Source organism: Cervus elaphus, chromosome X (genome assembly GCF_910594005.1).
Source record: "Cervus elaphus chromosome X, mCerEla1.1, whole genome shotgun sequence".
Classification (NCBI taxonomy): domain Eukaryota; kingdom Metazoa; phylum Chordata; class Mammalia; order Artiodactyla; family Cervidae; genus Cervus; species Cervus elaphus.
In genome coordinates this window covers 72508420-72530919 of record NC_057848.1, presented here as the reverse complement: position 1 = coordinate 72530919, position 22500 = coordinate 72508420, and the positions used below count along the sequence as shown (strand labels likewise).

The 22500-nt window shown below is 39.4% G+C and overlaps 1 pseudogene; it reads left to right on the top strand.

The window, feature by feature from the left end:
• The window catches only part of LOC122690351, a 67303-nt pseudogene that overhangs the window by 8642 nt on the left and 36161 nt on the right, over window positions 1–22500 (top strand).

Here is a 22500-nt window from a genome sequence, read left to right as displayed (position 1 = left end):
AAAAGAAAGGGAACAATTTAGGGTACCTGTTGGAAAACAGCAGGTATACTAATATTCACATTATAGGTGTCCCAGAAGAAGAGAGAGAAAGATGTGTTGAAAATGTAATTTGATTAAATTGTGGCTTAAAAATGTCTGAATCTGAAGAAGGAAACAGATATCTAGGTATGAGAGGCACAGTGAGTTCCCTAAAATTTGTGAACTCAGACCCATTCCAAGATATAATTAAAACAGCAAAATTTAGAATTTTAAAGGCAGTTAGAACAGACTCATATAAAAGGGAATTCCCATAAGGTCATCAGCTGATTCTTCTGCAGAAACTTTGCAAGCCAGAATGAAGTGGCATGGTTTATTTAAGGTATTGAAAGGGGGAAAACCTACAATTTAGGATAATCTGCCCAGCAAGATTATAATTCAGAGTTGGAGGAGAAATAAAGAACTTCTCAGACAAGTAAAAGTGAAAAGAATTCATCAATACTACACCAACCCTAAAAGAAATGTTAAAGGATTTTCTATAGGTGGAAAGAAAAGGCTGCAAGAAGAAGAACTTATAGGCAAGGAAAAATCCAATTAGTAAAGGCAAATATATAGTAAAGATTGTGAATCAACCACTTAAGTAAGCTTGTGTAAAGATTAAAAGACAAAAAGAAATTCTAAAATCAACCATAACTATAATAAATAGTTAAGGGATAAACACGAAGATGTAAAATATGACATCAGAAATACAAAACTGCAGGGGAGAGGAGTAAAAAAATGTAACTCTTTTAGAATGTGTATGAACTTAATGACTACCAGTTTAAAACAATAGATATAGGCCAACATATGTGAACCCCATGGTAACAACAAATCATAGACCTACAATAGATATGCAAAAACTGGAGAGAAAAAGACTTAAGCATACCGCTGAAGCAATCAAACCACGAGAGAAGAGTCTAAAGGAAGAAGAAAACAGAAGAACTGCAAAAACAACCAGAAAACAAGTAACAAAGTGGCAATAAGTGTATTTAAATGTCAGTAGACCAAATGGTCCAATGGAAAGACAAAGAGTGTCTAATTGGATAAAAAATAAGACCCCTGTATATACTGCTTGCAGGAGACTCACTTCAGAGCTAAAGCCACACATGGAAAGAAAGTGAGGTGATGGAAAAGAAGATTTCCTGAAAATAAAAATAGCAAGAAAGCTGGGATAGCAATATTCATATAAAACAAAATAGGCTTTAAAACGAAGCCTGTGACAAAAGACAAGGCCATTATATAATAACAAAAGGATCAATACAATCAGAGGATATGACATCTGTTAACATGTGTGCACCTTATATAGGAGCATCTAAATATATAAAGCAAATATTAACAGACATAAAGGGAGAAGTTGACATTGATAATAGGTGACTCTAACACCCCCATTTACACTGGTGGACAGATCATCCAGACAGAAAATAAGGACACAGTAGTAGTAAATGATACATTAGATCAGTTGTGCTGAATAGATATGTATAGGACATTCCATCCAAAACCAGCAGAATGCACATTCTTTTCAAGTGTACATAGAACATTCTCTAGGGTAGATCCTATGCTAGGCCACAAGTTTCAACAAATTTAAGAGCATAGAAATTATTTCAGGCATTATTTTCTGACCACAGTAGTATAAAACTAGAAAACAACTACATTAAGAAAAATGGGGAAAAAACCAAACACAGAGAGTAAACAATAAGCTACTAAAAAAACAGTGAGACAACAAAGAAATAAAAAAGGAAATCAGAAAATACTTCAAGACAAAAATACAACTTTCCAAAATCTATGAAAGCAAATGTGTGTCACATCCCACTCTTTGTAACCCCACATGGACTGTAGCCCACCAGCCTCCTCTGTCCTCCTCTCTCCAAGCAGGAATACTGGAGTGGGTAACCATTCCCTTCTGAAGGGATCTTCCCAACCCAGGGACCTAACCCAGGTCTCTTGCATTGCAGGCAGATTCTTGACCACCTGAGTCACCAGAGAAGCCCAAAATCTATGGGACACAGCAAAAACAGGTCCAGAAGAGAAGCTTCTAGCAATGCAGGCAACCTCAGGAGACATGAAAAGTCTCAAGCAACCTAGCGTACTATCTATAGGAATTAGAAAAAGAAGAACAAAGCCTGAAGTCAGTGGAAGGAAGGAAATAGTAAAGATCAATCAGGAAATGAAATAGAGCCCCCCTAGAGAAGAAACCAATAGAAAAGATTGATGAAGGCGTGAACTGTTTTTTGAAGAAATGAAAAACAGAATTGATAAGAATCGGTAAGGCTTTAGCCAGTTGCCATGTCAGGCTATTACACATCTCTACCAGAAACATGTTATTTTTATAATTTTTCCATTTACTTTCAATGTACTGCTAAACTGTTCCTTTCTCTTACTTTCTGGGATCCATTTGCCTTAGGGCACAATTAATGGCTCCTCTTTCCCGTTTCCTGTAGCACTTTATACACACATTTAACAGCACTTGCCACTTTGTTCTATAGTGCCTTGTTTATTCTTGCCTGGAGAATCACATGGACAGAGGAGCCTGGTGGGCTGCAGTCCACAGGGTCGCACAGAGCCAAACACGACTGAAGCGACTTAGCACAGCACAGCACACAGCACCTTTGTTTATGAGTCTGTTTTCCTACCTAAGTTGTGAATGTTTCCTAGTTGAGACCTCTGCTTTCCTCAACTTTGCTTCCACAAGCTCAAGCATAAGATCTGACACTGACTTATGTTTGTGGAGTTGAGTTGAAAGGCTGGAATGCATGGGTTTCATCTCTCCTCCTCCAACCTCAATGTTACTTTCTTCAAGTGTATTGATTTGCCATTCTAGCCAGCACTGTCTCCTGTTGTGCTCTGTCCCATGCTTTCTGTCATATGCTCAGATTGACTTTAGCCCCTATCAGTAAACTCCTGCTGCCATAGCTTCAATGGTCCCTAAAAGTCCAAGTTGCCTTCTTCCTTCAGTTGACATTTATCTTCTCTATTGCATGTGTTATTTGTGGTAATCATGTTTTATAAAGGCACTGTGGACTCGGAGTTAGTGAATACTGAACACTTCTCCCTCGTGGAAACACAGGGTTGAGTTCCTGTGAACCTCTGGTCACGACATTCGTGTCAGATACTCAGCACATAACCTTGTTGTATATGTGTTTCCATTTAAAGGCACCTAGTTCAATGTATCGGAGAAGGCAATGGCACCCCACTCCGGTACTCTTGCCTGGAAAATCCCATGGGCAGAGGAGCCTGGTAGGCTGCAGTCCATGGGGTCACGAAGAGTTGGACAGGACTGAGCGACTTCCCTTTCACTTTTCACTTTCATGCATTGGACAAGGAAATGGCAGCCCACTCCCGTGTTCTTGCCTGGAGAATCCCAGGGACGGCGGAGCCTGGTGGGCTGCCGTCAATGGGGTCGCACAGAGTCGGACACGATTGAAGTGACTTAGCAGCAGCAGCAGCAGCAGCTGTTCACTGTATATTGTTGGTGCATCAACCTTGAAGTCACAGCCAACAGCAGTATAACTCACACCTGAACAAAGGTTGTCTAACACACGTATGTCCTGTCAAGCACATCATGAGCTTCTCCTTAGGACCACTAGACAGCTCTTCAGCACTACGCTTGAGGGCCATTTTAAATGGCGAAATCACCATCAAAACGCACGCAAAAATGTGAAAACTGTGGCACTGAACAGATCATGAAAAGAAAGTTTGTACAGTACAAGAGCAGTGTTACTTATTCAACCTCAGCATGGAATGTATGCTTCTTGCCACTGCTTATGTCTGTGAATGACCATGGCACAGCTCAAGGACTGATTCTGGGGACACAGTGAATTTTAGAGAGTTGGTGAATTTGCAAATATGAATCTATGGGTAATGAGGATAGATTGTGCCCCCGTAGTATCTCATCTTCTGAAATTATGAGATTCATGGCACAGATCTTGCTTCTTGGTGGCCTCCCTTTTAGGTGATTTTAGGTTTCAACTTTCTCATGTTTCTTCATCCCGCTGCCGCTTGACTCACTTCTCATACTCCAAAACTTTTTGACCTCTCTTATTGCCATGTTTTGTTGTCTCTTCTCCCATTTGTTTTGTTTGTGTGACTTTGTAGCTTTCCTCTGCCTTTACCGTCATTTTCATGGAGTTATCTGATAGAGCAGAGAGAAAAGTATATATCCAATCAACCATGGAGCCAGAATTTTATTGTATAACATCATTCGTCACGTGTTATATGTATAATAAGTTTACTAAGTAATTGTTGAATAAATTAAAGAGCTGCTATTTTTATGCAAAAATGTACCTGTCCTAGATAGTACATTATAGCGGTATTTTTTTAGTACCTCATAGTTTACTATGTTAAAGAAAAAACAAACAAACTTTCTCCTCCTTACTTCTGCTAACCTTTCCTACTTAGTAGAACATTGGCTAAGGAAGATGGGAAATAAATTTAAATTAAGACATATATGGGGACGTCCCTGGTGGCACAGTGGATGGAACACTGCCAACGTAAGGGACATGGGTTTGATCCATGGTCCAGAAAGATTCCACATACCTCAGAGCAACGAAGCCCATAAGCTGCAACTCCTTAGCCTGCATGCTTCAACTACTGAAGCCCAAGTGCCTTTTCTCTGCAGTAAGAGAAGCCACTGCAGTGAGAAGACTGCACCCTGCAAGAAGGACTAGCCCCTTCTCGTCACAACTGGAGAACGCCCATGCAGCAGCCAAGAGCCAGCACAGCCATAAACGAATAAATACTAAGTTTAAAAAATTACTAAATAAAAAACCATATTCAGCTGGAGCGCATATCTTGTTTTAAAGCTTAGGTTTCTTTCCTTTTGCATCATTTTTTCCATAGACAGTTCCATAGACTTTATGATTTTGTCAGTTACAAAAAGATAAAATTATAATGCCTAAAGTGATCCCAGAAACCATCAGATTTAACCTTTGATTTATAGGATACTGAGAGTCAGGCTGTCTTGGTTCAGTTCTTGGCTCTACTACTTGATTTGGACAAGTGTCTTTTTCTGGCCTCTGTATCTTCATCTATAAGATGAGAGGAAAAATATAACTGATGTCATAGAATTGTTCTGAAGACTGAGATAATTTCAAGTTTGTAGTACTATGACTGACATGTAGTAAGATCTCCATATATATTTAATTATTATATTAAGTCACTTAATTAGTAATTTAGCTGGCTTCCAGCCCCCCAGTTTAGTATACTTAATATTGGGTTGGTCGAAATGTTTGTTTTTCCGCAACACTGGATGAAAAACCCAAATGAACTTTTTGGCCAACCCAACACATGCTTAGGAATTATAAATCTCTTTTTCCAAGTTAGCTACCATTATTTTCTCTCCATCTCTTTCTTCATTTAAAGATCATTGCATGATGATATATTTCTGAAACTAAACATACTCTTAGCATTTCACCCATTACCACCTGCATTTGTAAGGACTTCCTGTATAGAACATTTTAAATTTAGTCATTCCTTGTAGTTGTTTATGGCACTTTCAGATAGCACTTTTTTCTGTAAAGTTGAGTGGTCTCACAGAAGCAGATTTTTTTAAAGTTACAATAATGCACTCCATTTCCCAGCATAAGTGGGTAAGTGCCACCCTGGCTTGAGCTGGGCTTAAAAGCAAAGGAAAAGCCCTTGGACCAGAGAGGAAACACTCGCATAACTGTGTTGATAAATTACAAACCACTCTCCTTGCTCTCACTTGTGCTGTGGAAGACAGGGCACCTTTGATGTGGATCTTTTTAAACAGCAGAACCTCTGTGGGATACCACCCCACACAGGAAGGTGAGTATCAGGCCACAGAACCTGATAACGCAAACACCTGCAGATTTGGTCCCTTCTTCTATTATATGAGGGTTTATTTCTGCTTTCTTCAATAAAGTTATCGGTCAGAACTCGCTGCATGACTTACTCTGTAGTTAGATTGGTTATTGATGGTGACAAGGAATCTAATCTTCTGGCAGTATATCTTTTTTCAAATGGTGGCGCTAGGGTGGGAGATGGTGGAGGACAGCGATCAGGGGCTGGGGAAAATATAGGAACGTTAAAGGTTTATCTTTCTGGGAGCTTGAGGCTGTAGAAAATTAGACCTAGGAGATTCAGAAGAAAATCCCTGTGTGTAATGGCATTTTGTGGCAGGAGGACTGAGGGAGAGTAAACCAATAATAACTTCTGCTTGATTTTGATGGAGAGAATCTAGGCTTTAGAATAAGAGAAGCGTAAGTTTGAATCCAGCCATGGGGTCGCAAAGAGTCGCATACGACTGAGTGACTGAACTGAAAATGAAACTGAAGTCACTTACAAACTATGAGAGTTTTGGACTGATGAAGTGATACTGTGAGCCACAACTTCCATATCTGTAAAGCAGGGGTAATAATACCAACTCTGCAGGGATTTTAGGAAGGACAGGTGTAACTTATGTAATGCAATTAGGACTTTCTAGACTTTGTAGTAATGTCGCATCATACTTGTGTTCTTGCCAATCTTGCTGCTAGCTGTCTCAAAGTATTCATTGTGTGAAAGCAGCCTGAACCTCAAATGGGTTTATACTCTGAAACTGAATGCAGTTTCCTGATAACTCTTTTTAAAAGTAATTGAGATATAATTAACTTATTAGTTTCAACTATACAACATAATGATTGAATATCTGTATGCAGTGTGACATGATCACCACATTAAGTCTATTTAAGGTAACATGTATGGTGGCACTAATGGTAAAAAACATGCCAGCCAATGCAGGAGATGTAAGGGATGTGGGTTCGATCCCTAGGTTGGGAAGATCCCCTGGAGGAGGGTGTGGCAACCCAATATTCTTGCCTGGAGAATCCACATGGATAGAGGAGCCTGGCAGGCCCCAGTCCACAGGGTCGCAAAGAGTCGGCCACGACTGAAGCGACTTAGCATGCACACATACCACCATACATAGTTACAAAAGTTTTCTCTCGTGATGAGAGCCTTTAAGGTCTACTGCCATGAAAGTGAAAGTTGCTCAGTTGTGTCCGACTCTTCGACACACCACGGACGGAATTCTCCAGGCCAGAATACTGGAGTGGGTAGCTGTTCCCTTCTCCAGGGCATCTTCCCAACCTAGGGATCGAACCCCGGTTTCCCACATTGCAGGCGGATTCTTTACCAGCTGAGCCACAAGGGAAGCCCATACATGGTTACAAAACTTTTCTCTTCTGATGAGAGTTTTTAAGGTCTACTGCCATAGCAACTTTCAAATATACAGCACAGTATTATTAACTAATATTAACATATTAGTCACCATGCTGACAGCTCTTAATCTCATCTTGATAAGGTACATAAGCATTTCCTCACCCAAAAAGAAGATACAGTTAGTTTACTAGGCTGAAATTGTCAATATGTGACTGTTTCAGACTTATGAAAATAGCATTTTTGTATAATTCAACCTAAAAGTATGTTACTATCCCTAGAATGTACTTCTTTGTCCATCCTTTAAAAACTCAATCCCATGCTCTGCACAGTTTGTGGCACAGCATGGGTATCAGCACACATTAACTGAGGAAATGTATGAATGAATGAATGAAAGCCGGGTCATATAGTGATATTTTGGTGTGCAGGCGAAATCAGGTAAAACAGCCTCCAGGACACAGCCTTGAGTGGGAACTGAAGCTCCAAAGAACAGCCTGCGTGTGGGGTGGTGGAGGTGTTTGTGTGTGTGTAATGGGCAATTGGAAAACAGAGATGGAAACCAGCCATGCTATTGCTTCTGGTTGGGTGATAAGAGATAGAATATGGAGAGGAAGGGATAGTTTCACATCAGCTGGCAAGAGCAGAGTCTCTTCCTTTGTTTTCTTGTCTCCAGCCACTGCTGAAGCCAGCAATAATTGGTTGGTTTCACTTCCAGTCATTGTACTCCTAACAGTAGCTACTACTTTAAAGATAAGACACTAAAAATTACTCAAGTGGCATCACTTTATGTTCTGAGTCCTTTGGTTCAGTATGGAATATTCACAGTGTTGTTTGAGAATTCCAGAGCTCCTGTTGTATTCAAATCAGGCACCACTAATGAGAAGGTGTGTATTTCCTAGGAAGTGCCTCCTTAGTGGAGACAGTTATTCAAAGCTGCTGCATTTTAAAAGTTAGCACTGATGAGTCAGGCAATGAAGGTAATGGTTTAATGGTTCTCCTTAAGAGCTCAGGATAATCTTCGTGAATTTTCTGTAGCCCACAGTCTTGCTGCACCCAGAATTGCTCAGATTTGGGGAGGCTGATTACCGCATGTAAGACTTCATGAGACTGGTAGGTTTAAACAAAGGAGGGTAGACTTTTCTAATTACTAGAAGACTTACATCCTTTGTTCAGGACCGGGACTTTTGCTAAATTATCAATAATCAGAAATGGCTTCACAGAATCAGAGCAGTCATGGAAATTTTGGGTTTTGAGGTATCTTTCATCAAGGCTGTGGTGAAGTCTAATGATTGTCCTGTTATAGCGTACAGCTGACCCTTGAACAACATGGATTTTAACTGTGTGTCTTGTTTTCAATAGTAAATACTGTCGTACTACACTGTTCATGATTGGTTGAATCCAAGGTTGTAGAACCTCAGATGGGGAGGAACTGGGTGTGTGGACAGAAGTTATGTGAGTGGATTTCTGACTGCGTGGAGAGCCTGTGCTCCTAACTTTGGCATCGCTCAAGGTCAACTGTATGTCACTGCAGCAATGGAAAACTTCATAATTTCCTCCCATGGATACTGAGTCACTCAGTTGTGTCCAACTCTTTGTGACCCCACGGACTGCAGCCTGCCAGGCTCCTCTGTCCATGGGATTCTCCAGGCAGGAAGAGTGGAGTGGGTTGCCATTTCCTCTTCCAGGGGATCTTCCTGACCCAGGGGTCGAAACTGCATCTCCTGTGTTGCTGGCAGATTCTTTACCCCTGAGCCATCAGGGAAGCCCAATGAACACCAATGAACACTGCCAACTTTTTTTTCTGTGACCTCTCCTTTCCATTCCCATAGTCTCCTTCCATTTAGGATACATTTAGTTGAATAAATTCCTGCAACTAAATGACAGTGTTAATTTTCCAGATCCAACTCTCTTGAGTGTACACCCAGGCTTCCTTGGAAGAAGTTCAGAGTGAAGTCAAGTTTTTCAAATGCCATTTTACAAATACATTCTTGATTTACTCCCACAGTTAACTAGGATCACTTCTGTGCACACATTTTGCTAGTTGAACTCTCAGTTGAACTTATTTCTAAGTTCCTGGGAGGTACCTCACATTTGTTTACTTTTACTACCGATAAGCAGTCATGAGTGGTAGTTCTCTGGTGTGTGAGGAGAAGTGGAAAACGCCCTGGAGGACAAACAGGTGTTAGGGCATTGTCATTCTAGCAAAGCTTATTGACTTCCCCAGTCATCAGCTCTTCCCTCTCTTTGGACATTCTGTGCTCTCCTCGCACTATTGTAATTACAGCACTTATCAGGTGATATTTGCTATTACTATCCGTGCTTCTGTTGCTGCAAGTAGATCAGTGGTTCTCAACCCTTTTTTCTTCTACAGCTTTGTCTCTGGGTATAATTTAGTACTGTTAGTACTGCTGTTTTTTGTTAAGGCTTTAAAAATTCACAAATAATAAGTGAGTATTCTCACTGTAAAGCAAAAAAGCAATAATTACAATTAATTAAAATATTTAAGTTCAATATATTCAATATTTAATATTGATAAGATTTTAAAATGCAAAAGCCTGTGTTGGAATAACAATTTGAGCTTTAGCACTTATAATTGCTTATTTATTCAATCATCGAGACTGTCAGCATCATGTCTTGAATAGTGTCTTCATGACTGGGCCTCCCTCACTTGCCAGTATGCTTTTAGAACTTGTAAAGGCATGCTTTTTGGCTAAGAACTGGAGAAAATTAGGACACCATTGTGAATAGTTGGATGTTAAAAAGTGCTATTACTGGGAATTCCCTGGTGTTTCAGTGGTTAGGACTCTGAGCTTCCATTGCAGAAGGCATGGTTTCTATCTCTGGTCAGAGGACTAAGATCCCACATGCTTCAAGGCAAAAAAAAAAAAAAAAAGAAAGAAAGAAAGAAAAATTCTATTCAAGGCCAAAAAAAAAATCTATTGCTGTTATAATTAATTTTCAAACAACATTTATTCTTCATTGAAAAATTTAAAAACTTCCTAAGTTTTATACTCATTTAAATCAAAATGGTTGTTTTTGGAGAGATTAGCCATAGCTCTTGAGTAACAGGCATTAACTATTGCTGTTATGTAACCATTTTTTTGTTGTTTCATAGTGGTATTTCTATGACTGTGGATCCAAGGTCTCACTCTGCTTTATTTTGCCTTAGGCACTTTCAGTTAGGTGTTTCAACTGGTTTGTGTGTGAGAAAACGTTATCCCTATGGTTTTCGCCCAGAAATGCTGCATTCAACTTTTCCTAAAATGATTTATTTTGCTGAAAACTCTCCTTTTCCCCCCATAATGATATGTCAGCTGAAAATGTAGCATCATTTATTTCTTTCTGAAAGCGAGATATTGCCTTTACATTTGCTTTAATCCTTAGACTATCTCACCATCTCATCTGGGATGATGTGAGGCGCAGCAGCCTTTTTATCCTAATTATTCCGCAAACAATAGTGAATGTCTACCAGGTCCCAGGCACTGCCTTCAACACTCAGGCTTCATAGAGAGAGAAGCTCCACTCTTCAGAAGCTCCCTATCTGTAGAGAAGCCAGCAGGTAATCTACTAAACACCGTTCTGTGTGCTGCGTGCACAGTACGGAAGGCGTGGAGGGCGGCTGGGGCACAAAGGCTGACTGGCGGGCCGAGTCCATCTGGGAGCTCAGGGAAGGTGCTTGGAGAAGGCTGGCTTTGAGCTGAGTCTGGAAAGATGGATCACTTTGTCAGGAATAGGGAAGAAAGGACATTCTAGACAGAAGGAACCACATGGACAAAGCATGGAGATGTGAAGTTGCATGGTGCTTTTGGGAAATGACGAGATGCCTTGTTTAGCTGGAGTGGTCAGGAACTGAGGCAGAGACTGGAGGACAGTACTGTCTTTCTGGAGTGTATTCTTGCTGGCTGGTGTACTTTTTGTATTATATAGTAGAATTAACTGTGGACAAAATAATTGACTGGGGTAATGGAATAATCACAGAGGGATCTATGTGATGCTAACCAAATAAATATAACAAAATAGAATGTAATACAAAATATATAAAACAAAATACCTTTCCTCAAAATTCCCAGAATCTGTTTGTCACTAGAAACAGAACTGTTGAGGAGAGACAGGAAGCAAACTAACTCTTGACTGACGATATTTTCTGTTCTCTTTTCAGCCTCCCTGCATTATTTGGGAACAATGTGGGACACTGTGGATGCTCCCTCTACTCTGCAAATTTGGCCTGGCAGGTAGGTCAGCCTGTGCCCTTTTATGGATTATGTGATTCTTTCTGCCTTTTTTGGATAAGAGTTGTTAACTTGAGAACAAAGGGGCACCTGGACATGGGCATTCATGGATGAACAATGGGGGATTTGTGAACTCCCTGAATTAGTGTGGGGTTGTATGTGCCTGTTGATATACACTTATGCATGTACAAGTTTGGCAAGATGATCTATCATATTTTCAAAGGGAGATATGGCCCTTTGAAAGTCAAGATTCACTGTTTTAGAGTAATAGTAAATGATTATCTTGGTGATTCCTGTGTTAAGTGTGCATAGGTTCCTATGGGATACACACATAAAAACATATATACGTTTTCACACTATTTGCCATAAATTTCAAGGGTATAAAGGGAAATGAATCAACATGTTTCTACAATGGTCCAACTCAAAACTATGGGCCTAAAGGCCATATAATACCTTGTAGATCTAAGATGTATTACTTAGATCACATATTATGTTAAAAAAGATAAGACCAGATTAAAAGAAATGGTGACTGAACACTAGAAATGTAGAAAAGGCATGTAGTATAATTATTCGTCTGGTCAGGCTGCTATATAAGAAAATACCACAGACTGGATAACCTAAACAACAGAAGTTTATTTTCTCACAGTTTTGGAGACTGGAAGTCCAAGGTCAAGCTGTCTGCAGAGTTGATTTTCTCTGATACCTCTCTCCTTGACTTGTGGATGACCATCATCTTGCTGCCTCTTCACGTGGTCATCCCTCTGTGTATCTTAATGTCCTCTTATAAGGACACCAGTCAGATTGAATTAGGACACCCTGTAATGGCCCCATTTTAGTTAATATGTCCTTATATGCCCTGTTTCCAAATGCAGAGCAGAGAGAGGGTAGGGCTTCAACATATGAGATTTGTGGGGAGGGACACAATTCAGGCCGTAACTTATCATAATCAGAGGTCACCCAGAAGGCAGTTGTGATCCAGAGATAATGAGAATGTCTTCTAGACCTCTGGCATGCCTGGCCCACCTTGCAGGTCCCTGGGCTTATACTTGTGGACACTCCAGAGCTTTGTAGACAATACAGGCAGGTAGGGCTGTGTGTCTCTGTCCCTTTCAGCCATCTCAGAAATCCCCAATTGCTTCCAATTGTCCAATTTAAAGTTCTGCTTATAAGCATCATGACACCGTTCCCCTCAACTTGTATCTTGGTCTTGTATCTCAGTCTTCTCTTACTACCTTTCATTAATACCATTTCCTGTATAACTGACTCCAGTTTCCACACTACTTCCCTTCTAGACAGTTTTTCCCTCGGTCTCAGCCTTGCCCTTCTTTTATTTCAAGGCATTGCTCACAACAAAATGTATCTTTGCAAAGATACCAAAGATATATGGACATAGAGGGGAAGAAGGGAGATTGAGAAGATCTTTTTAATTTTGAAAAATGTTCTTTTTGCATGTAGGAAATTCGCTGATAAGCAAGAGCAGAACATTCTCCTGGTCCTTCTTAGAGGAAAATTCTGAATATTTCTGCTTATTTCTAAAAATAGAGGAAATAGTTATTTCTAGAAATGTAGCAACATGTTTATATGCTTTTTCTTAACAAGTGGAAGGATTCATGTGTGTGAGGGGCAAATGTAGCCTTCAGTTGTCCATGTGTAAAAAATAAACATTCTGTTGTAGTTTTAAATGTACACAAAAATTGTGAAGATAGTACAGAGAATTCTTATATACCCTTCATCCAGTTTCCCTTATTGCTAATATTTTCTAATAGCATCGTATGCTTGCTGAAACAAAGAAACTGATATTAACACATGATTATTAAGTACATTCCAGACTTTATTTGATTTCACCAGTTTTTCCTTAATGTTCTCTTTGTATTCTGGGATCCAATTCAGGGTAGCATATTGCACTGAATTGTCATGTCTCCTTAGTCTCTTCTGGTGGATGACAGCTCTTTAGTCTTCCCTTTTTTCTCATGACTGTGGCAGTCTTGAAGAGTACTGTGAGTATTCTTGGGGTTTTTTGAAAAATAGAACAGAGGTAAAATGCCCTTCATTGCTCTATCACAATTATATAATGTTTGTGACAGTCTTTTGATGAAGAGTTTATATTCTGATTAGAGGTAAGTTGAATAAGACTTAAAATAGGCACAGTAGGTGCCAACAAATAGGCAGGACAACAGATGTATAAGCCTTGCTACTCACTTGCAGTTACATAGGTTAGGGCAGTTCAGATATGTGGGATCCACACCAGATAACTGAGGCTGTAAGTAATAACTCTTAAGTAAAGAAAGAAAGCAAAAATGAAACTGTTTGCTGATCTGGTTTTCCTTTTTATTCCAGTTCCCCTTGACACCCTCATTTGTGACAAAACAAATCTACAATGCCCTGAGATCATATGCAGAGTTAGAATGTCATGAGGACATAGAGAAAAAGGACATAGGACAAAGAGAAGAAGAGGGAAGATTACTCTTAAATGAATTCCTCCCCCAAGTCCTAAAATCTTGGATTTTCAGGCAAGCCATTTTTCACATGAGGCAGGGAAAGTTGTTTATGCCGTGAAAATAAACAAGCCTAAAATCTTAGTGCTTAAGACAACAAAGTCTGTATGTCCACCACCGGTAAGTAGGGACCTAGACTGATGGGGGCTGTACCAGCCTAAGACTCATCATCTCAACATGGATTTGCAGGGTGTGCAGGGCAGAGGGAGGAGAGAAAGGATAATCATGTACCAGTGCTTTAGTCTCCTCTCATGTCAGGGGCCAAAGAAGTCATGTTGCTATGCCCAAGGAAGCAAGGAAATAAAATCTTCCCATATGTCCGGGAAGGGGAAATACGGATGAGCACTGGAAATGTTCCTGGGCATTCATTTTATTTATCATAAATCTCTTCTGTAACACCAACATAGGGGATCAGACTATGCCAACCCCAAATATACCACTTTGGCATAAGGATTTATTTTGATTCGGAGTCAAATGAGAATCAAGAGATGCAGAAGCAAAGTCTTTGTGGAACTTCTTTTATTTGTTTAAAAGAAGACACTTCTGAAAAGTGAGGACTGCTATACATCTCCTCTCCTGGAGGAGTTTGATGACCATGAGGAAGACAGAAAATCAGTGCCAGGATGGATCTGCACATGTAAACCCTACTCCATTAGTGTCTCACATACATTTACCTTTTCACAGTTTGCCACCCTTGAAAGCCTAAGTTCATTTTCCTTTGCCCTGTCAGTTCTCTACAGATTTATTGGTTTTGTCTTAAGATGCTGTTTCAGCCCAAGTTCTCACCACCTCTTTAAGTTACTCTTTATTGAGTTTTTGCCTGTGTAATTTCACTGCATGCATTAATATAATGTTTTCTCTTATTAACCTGTCTTTTGTCAGTCTGATTTTACAGGGTGCTGGCTGGAGAACCTAGGAGAGTAAAAGGAAACAGAATTTTTTCCTTCTCTATACCAATATCAAGTGGCCTCGCAAGAATATCTCTGTCCTGCCATGTACCAAACAGGGAGAGTAAAACAAATGTAGCTCCTTCAAAAAAGCTCAGGGGAAGAGGAAAATCATTTTTACAACTACTTCCTCTTCTGATTTCTGATGACACTGATGGTTCTGGTAACCAGAGGTTGGATTCCCCTCTGACTTATGGTTTTTATAGATATTAATCAAAGCTTCTGAAAGAGCTAAAGAGAGATATTCAAGGAAGAATAGTAAAGACCAGAGTTCACCATGGTTCGATGGGGATATATTTAGATTCACAAGGATCTATTCCTGTGCTGTGCTATGTTAAGTCACCTCAGTCGTGTCCGAGGCTCCTCTGCCCATCTATTTCTACACTGGTTCTTTTGGTGGCTGTCTTTGGAATCAGCCTGTGCAAGACAGACTGAGAATGAAGGTGGAAATCAAATGTGACCGTAGGGGGCCATAATGAGAATAGTACAAAACTAAAGACTATTCTGAGGAGACAGGGAAAGGCATCTTATTTCTTTGTTTTCCAGCCAATGATCAACTTTGAAATCCTGCTGAGAGTTCATGTGCTGGTATGAGCAAAATGGAGGTGCAGGGCAGGCTAGTTTTGGATGACTATTTGTAAGGAACTTGGCCAGAGGACTAAAGACAGACCCACATGTACACACAAACACATACAGCCAAAATCTCTGAGCCAGAGAGTGAGTCAGTCAGTGTGAAAGCCATTCCCCTGGGGACATTGTTGGCTAACCCTTGGCTCACCCTCTTGTAGAATTTTGCCTGTCCCACTGACAGTTGTGAAGTGTGTATCTGTTAATATTCTGCTTGCTGTCCTGAGGATTCCTGAGGGAGGGTTTTCAAGCTATATGGGCTCTCTGAGGAATTACTGGACTAATCGGTTTACCTTCTGATCTCCACTTGACATGTAGTATTCTTTGGTTCAGGTCAGTGAACTTTGGTCCTTTAAGCAGTTGGACTTGGAGATCACCAGCTTTTTCATGGTTTTCAGCATGCAAGTAGCACAGATAGAAAGTCATTGCCTTAATTGTTTGTCCGGAGCCACCGGGATGGGCCCAGTCCGTGACAAGGTCATGGGACGAGAGAGGAACCTGCAAGGCAGCTCTTCCTCACATGGGGCTGCCCCGGGGGCCCAATATGTCCCCTCCGGAGCCACCGGGACGAGAAAGGAACCTGCAAGGCAGCTCTTCCCCTCGAGGTTGTCCCAGGGGCCTGGTATGTCCCTTTCTTCCTTCTGTCTTACTGTTGTTGGGCTTTCTATTAATTTTTAGAAAGAATAATGTATAGTAATAAGGCCTCACTGGAAAAATCCAAGCCTTTTTGGAGATGCTCATGATTGCTCTGGCTCAGGACACGACCATAAACATTAAGTCAAAGAAATAAGGCCGCAGGTATCGTCTGGCTGATTGCTTAAAAGATTATAATGTTCTAGAACAGAAAAGTGTAGAGGTATTTAGATTTAGAAGTAGATATACTGCTTTAGTTTACTTGCTCCTTGGTTGATGTAAATCCATGGCTGATTCGCGTCAATGTGTGACGAAAACCACTAAAATGTTGTGGGGTGGTTGGCCTCCAGCTAATAGAAATAAATGGAAAAAAGAAAGATGGAATCTACATTAAAAAAAAAAGTAGATATACTGCTTTAGTTTACTTGCCCCTTGGTTGAAAGGGTTTTCATCATTGCTATTTCCTTGCTGCTATTTGTTCATTGTTTCCTTTTCTTTAAACAACACGGGATATTATAGGTATTTTTGTAAAATTAGAAAGTGGGGTATATAGGATTTTAATAGAAGATTTATATTAACCAGCTTCACTGCCATTATCTCACTATTAATAGAGATGTTTTGCTGCTTTAGAGGTGTTTTTGCTGTTTAATAGTTAATCATTGTAAACTGAGATTTTGTGGTTTCAGGTAAAGAAAAATATCAGGTTTTTCTCGTGGTACTATTCTCAGAAATGTCAAACATGTTACTGTGACCCTTCCCATGTATTGTTTTATTGTCCAAAGAATTTACACTATACCTGAGATTTGTGGAACATTGTTTTTGTTAGAGTGAGAATGTTAGGCCATTGAGGCAAGAAGACTATGTATGGGACATTTAAGTATAAACCCTGTAACCAGAAACGTTCTAGATGAATGCATAGGGGAAAAACATGGGAAAAATATTGACGGAAGCACAAACCAATATCTGATGTAGTATGTGGTGACTTAAGGGTGAGGTAATATTCATTCTATAAAAACTGAGCTATCCTAAAAAAAAAATTAAAAAAAAGCTACCTCTTCTACGCAACCGTCTGTGTCTGTGTGTCTGTCTGTCTTCTTCCTCGCCGACGCCACTCATCCCTTGGGTATTCCTGGTCCTGCTGGGGCTGGACCTTGGCAATTGTTGTCAGGATCAGGCTCATCTGCAGGACTCAGAGGAAGGCGTCTCAGGAAAAAGCTGGAAATGTGGACATGACATGAAGGCCCCTTGCTCTCCTTCACTCTTGTTTGGCACTCCCAGGGGCCGCTTTACCTATGTGGACAATTCTCATTTCTTAGACCACAGTCTCCCACATTGCAGGCAGATTCATAACCATCTGAACCACCAGGGAAGCCCATGAATGAACATACAAATCCCAAAAGTCCCAAATCTAAGCAGTGAATACAACCCATTCTGAAACCGTTTATTACTGACTTCCTATTAGAAGGTGTTACCTCTGGAAGAGTTGAAATGTATACATTAGTCAGATATGCAGATATATTTTATAGCATCCTTATTTTCTATGATTAAGCTAATCAGTATTCAAAAAGTCCCTGCTCGCCTGGAAAGCCAGGCAAGCCTGAGGAAGGGAACAACATGGGCAGCACTTATATTTGTAAGCATTGTCTCAGTTTCTCCTGATTTATAGTGTTTTTCAGCTGATTCAGTCTCTCTGGGGTAACTGTGTGCAGTTCCAGAGCTTCTGCCTGTCCCCCTACTCCTGCCTGGGGTGGTGTCTAGGTATATGAGAGGGTTTACGTAACTTCAGAGTCCTTGTCTCCTAAATCTGTGTGAGCAAGTCTTTGTTTCCCTCTGTTTTCCTCTGGGCGGTCTGCTGGGGTCTTATCCCTTCTCTGTTATCTGCTGCTGGGCAGCCAACTTTGCGTGGGCTTTGGGGTATCATTGCCAAACCCACTCCTGAAGTTCATGCCCCAGCTGTTTGCCTGTGGTCTTGACATCCCCCTGTGCACAGAAGCCTCTTCATCTGAATCCCAGGCCTGATCTACAGCCATAACACCCTGAACGTGCCTGATCTCTTCTGAATCCCAGGCCTGGACCAACCCCACACATCTATACCCACCCCCAGTTCCTCACCCTGAGATACTGGGGACTTCTGAATCCCTGCTTGCTACTCTCACCTGTTCAGAGCTTACGTGAAGATCTTCCCCAACCCACCCTCTGCAGTGCTAGGACTTGCATATCATGCTGGAGTTGGTGCTTAAGTGGTACACGAGGCTCCGACTAGACTTACTATGCCTGGTGAAATAGGCCACCAGCCCAAATGACCTTGGTTCTTCAGACTCATGCGTATTTGTACTGTTGCACCCAAGAAAGCTGATATCTGAGTTCTTTGCTCCATCTTACCTTCACTCCCCTGCTCCAATATTTTACTTGCTACAAGTGATGGACTTTTTACTTCTTATCTGGTAGGAACTTCCTTGAATAAAAATAAAAGAAGTGTTTTCTAAGTAGAAATCTAGCTGTTTAAAGGGACTAACTGCAGAGATGGAGTTAGATTCCTTCCATGGCCCTGATAAGGAGAACCTGTTATACCTAGTAACTTACCAAGAAGTTCAGCTTTTGATTAATCTGTTTTCATCAAACTCTTCAATGCTGGCAATATTTATCATGCACTAAATTTACTGTGTTTGTGTAGTTTTCTAGACCTGCCAACTAAGCCTGAGAACATTTCTTGTGTCTTCTACTATAGGAAAAATTTTACTTGCACCTGGAGTCCAGAGAAAGAAGCTAATTTTATATCTACACAGTCAGGAGAACTTCGTGAGTATGGGAGCTTTTGTGCCATCAGGGAGAGTAAGGGGAGGAGGCAGAGGTTCCCACTTTAACTCCTGACTCAAGTTGCTTAGACAGTAAGTAATATGTTTTCTCAATTATAGCTTCTAGATAACCATTATTTGCATCCAGTGGCTGGGGTGATATCTTGGTTATTTGCAACCATACTGGTAGGATCTAAAGCTAAGAGGGAGGGGAGGATGCTTGTATAACCATTACACTACATTACCCTGTTGGCCATTTTTGCACTCTATGATAACCATGGAAAACCCTGAGATCCTTTCTGCTTTCAAAATTCCATGATTCTCTATTTCTGTATGTTCAGGCTCTGCTCCCTCACCCCTGCCTTTACAAATCCTTACAAAGTGGGCCCCCTCTTCTGGTCTCAGCCTGTTTCATCTCCCACATAGTCCCTAGAGGACTATAGCAATAGCCACCTCCTTGATTCCTACAATATGTGTAGTTGTTTTCATTAAGTTATAAGCTTGATAAGGTTTAAGTTATCTATCTAAGAAACTAATTGTAATGAGTTTTCTGAAAACAGTGTACACCAGTGGCAAAAAAATCAATCTGAAAAATATGAAGAATATAAAAAATCACCCAAAATCCCACCACCAAAGGTAACAATGTTTAACATTTTAATGAAGGCATTTCTAGACACCTTTAAGAAGAGTTATGTAAATATGTAAGTTCATATTAATGTAGTCATTATTTATATAATATGCATCTTGCTTTTTTCACCATTAATAGAGTACCAGGCATCTTTCCATATCATTAAATATAGTTGTAGTAAAAACTATCATTTTAAATTCTATTTATGTATCTACTGTAATTTATTTAACAAATTCTTTTTATTTTTTCTTTTTTTTTTCTATGTGTGTTAATTTTTTTTTATTAGTTGGAGGCTAATTACTTCACAACATTTCAGTGGGTTTTGTCATACATTGATATAAATCAGCCATAGAGTTACACGTATTCCCCATCCCGATCCCCCCTCCCACCTCCCTCTCCACCCGATTCCTCTGGGTCTTCCCAGTGCACCAGGCCCGAGCACTTGTCTCAGACTATTTTTTTCCTTTAAGAATAAGTTCTCAAGGTTAGAATCTGAGATTTTCAAGAGCCTATTCATTATTTTTTACGAATAGGAAATATGTTATATGACTGTAACTTTTGATGGACTCACAGGATTCCCAGGGAGGTCTCCATGGTAACTTTTCTCTCTCCTTGAAGCTGAGGAAGGAATCTGGAGAGATAAACATCAATTTCTGGACTATATAGTTCTCAAGAGAGACCCAGAAGGAAGCTACCAAATACATGCTTAATATATTAAATATGCTTATGTTTCTAAACTGCTGTACTAAACTAATGCTGAATCATTTTTTCCTTCAAAGGTGTTATTTACATGAAAATGATACTTGTAATTCTACAAGTAAAAATGGTTCTTCATGCTCTTTTTATTCAAGATTAACACCACCAGATATTTACATTATTCAAGTGGAGGCTCAAAATGCATATGGTATAATTAAATCTGATATTAACATATTGGGACTTAAATACCATAAGTAAGTATCACTTTATATTCTTATGTACTTTTTTTATTAAAATATACCCTCTTCTTTTTTTTTTAAAGAGATATCTGTGAACTAAAAAGTAGATTCACAGCTCAAGTATATACTAGGTGTATGTTATGGATATATGGAAAATTTGTCTTCTTTTGAAGAAGGAAAAGAGAGGGAGGATCAGAGGGAAGATGAAAGGAAGGAAGGAGGGAACTGACCAAAAAAAAAAAAAAAAAGAATGAGAAGAAACATTTTGCTGGTCCTTGATTTTCTCTTGCAGTTTGTACCATAAATTATATTAGAAGAAACAGTGTTTCTCCTTCAAAACATTATTGCTCCTGTAGGAGAAAGTAAAACTCTTATTTTGAAAAATATCTCACTGATTGTTACCTTTTAAATTCTTTTTCAAAGAGTAGTTTTTACTATTTAATTTTAAAATAACATCATTTGTGAGATATAATTCACATGTGATAAGATTCACCTTTTTTGTTATTTATTTTTAACTGGAGGATAATTGCTTTACAATATTGTGTTGGTTTTTGCCATACCTCAACATGAATCAGCCATAGGTATACATATGTCCCCTCCCTCTTGAACCTCCATCCCATTCCCCACCCCAAAGATTCACTGTTCAAAAATGACAATTCACCAGTTTTTAAAAATCATATTCACAAAGTTATACAAATATCATCAGGATCTAGTTCCAGAAACTTTTCATCACCCCTCAAAGAAACTTCATGCCCATTAGCAGAAATCCTTAATTCCACCTTCCCCTTGGTCTCTGGCAGTCACTAATCTATTTTTCTGTCTTTATGGATTTACTTATTTTTGAAAATTCATATAAACGTAATGATACAGTATAGTCCTTGTGTCTTATTTCTTTCACAGCATAATGTTTTAAAGGTTCAATCCATCTTGTAGCATTTATTCCTTTTTATAGCTGAATAATAATCCATCATAGGGACATATTACATTATGTTCAACCATACATTGGTTGATAGACATTTGAGTTGTTCCCACTTTTTGGTTATGAATGCTGCAATTATGAATATATGTGTACAAATTTTTGTTTGGATATAGGCTTCAATTCTCTTAGATATATACCTAATGAAATTGCTGTGTCATATAACTCAGTCTTTAACTTTTTGAGGAACTGCTGAATTTTACCAAAATGGCTGTATCATTTCACATTCCCACCAGCAATTTATAAAGTTACTAGCTTCTCCATATTCTCGCCAACACTAGTTATTGCACGTTTTTTTTTTTTTTTTTTATCATAACCATCCTAGTGGGTATTAGGGAACTTCCCCGATGGGTATTACATCATACCTCACTGTTCTGATTTGCACTTACCAAATAATCAATGATATTGAGCATCTTTTCATGTGCTAATTGGCCATTTGTACATCTTCTCTGGAAAAATGTTAATCCATGTATTTGCTGATTTTACAATTATGTTGTCTTTTTATTGTTCAATTTTAAGAGTTCTTTTTGCAAGGAGCTGTGCTCTGAAGCATGTGAGATCTTAGTTCCCCTACTAGGGATCAACCTAAGCTCCCTGCAGTGGAAGAGTGAGTATTAATCACTGGATTGCCAGGGAAGTTCGAGTTCTTTATATATTCTGGGTATCAGCTCCTTATAAGATATGTTTTGCACATATTTTCTTTCTTCCTGTGGGTTATGTTTTCAATTTCTTAATGATGTCCTTTGAAACTAAAACATAATTTAATCTTGATGATTTTATTATAATTTATCTATTTTTTCCTTTATTGCTTGTGCTCAGGAGTCAGAACTAATAAACTAGTACCAAACCTGAGGTCACAAAGATTCCTACTGTTTTCTTTTAAAGACTATAGTTTTAGCCCTTACATTTAGTTCTATGATCCTTTCTGAGTTAATTTTTAAGCAAAATTAACAAACTTTGTATTCCTGAAATAAATCTCACGTGGTTGTAAGTGTATAATGCTTTCTATATGTTGCTGAATTTGGACTGATAGTTTTTTTGTTGAGGACTTTTTCTTCTATCTTC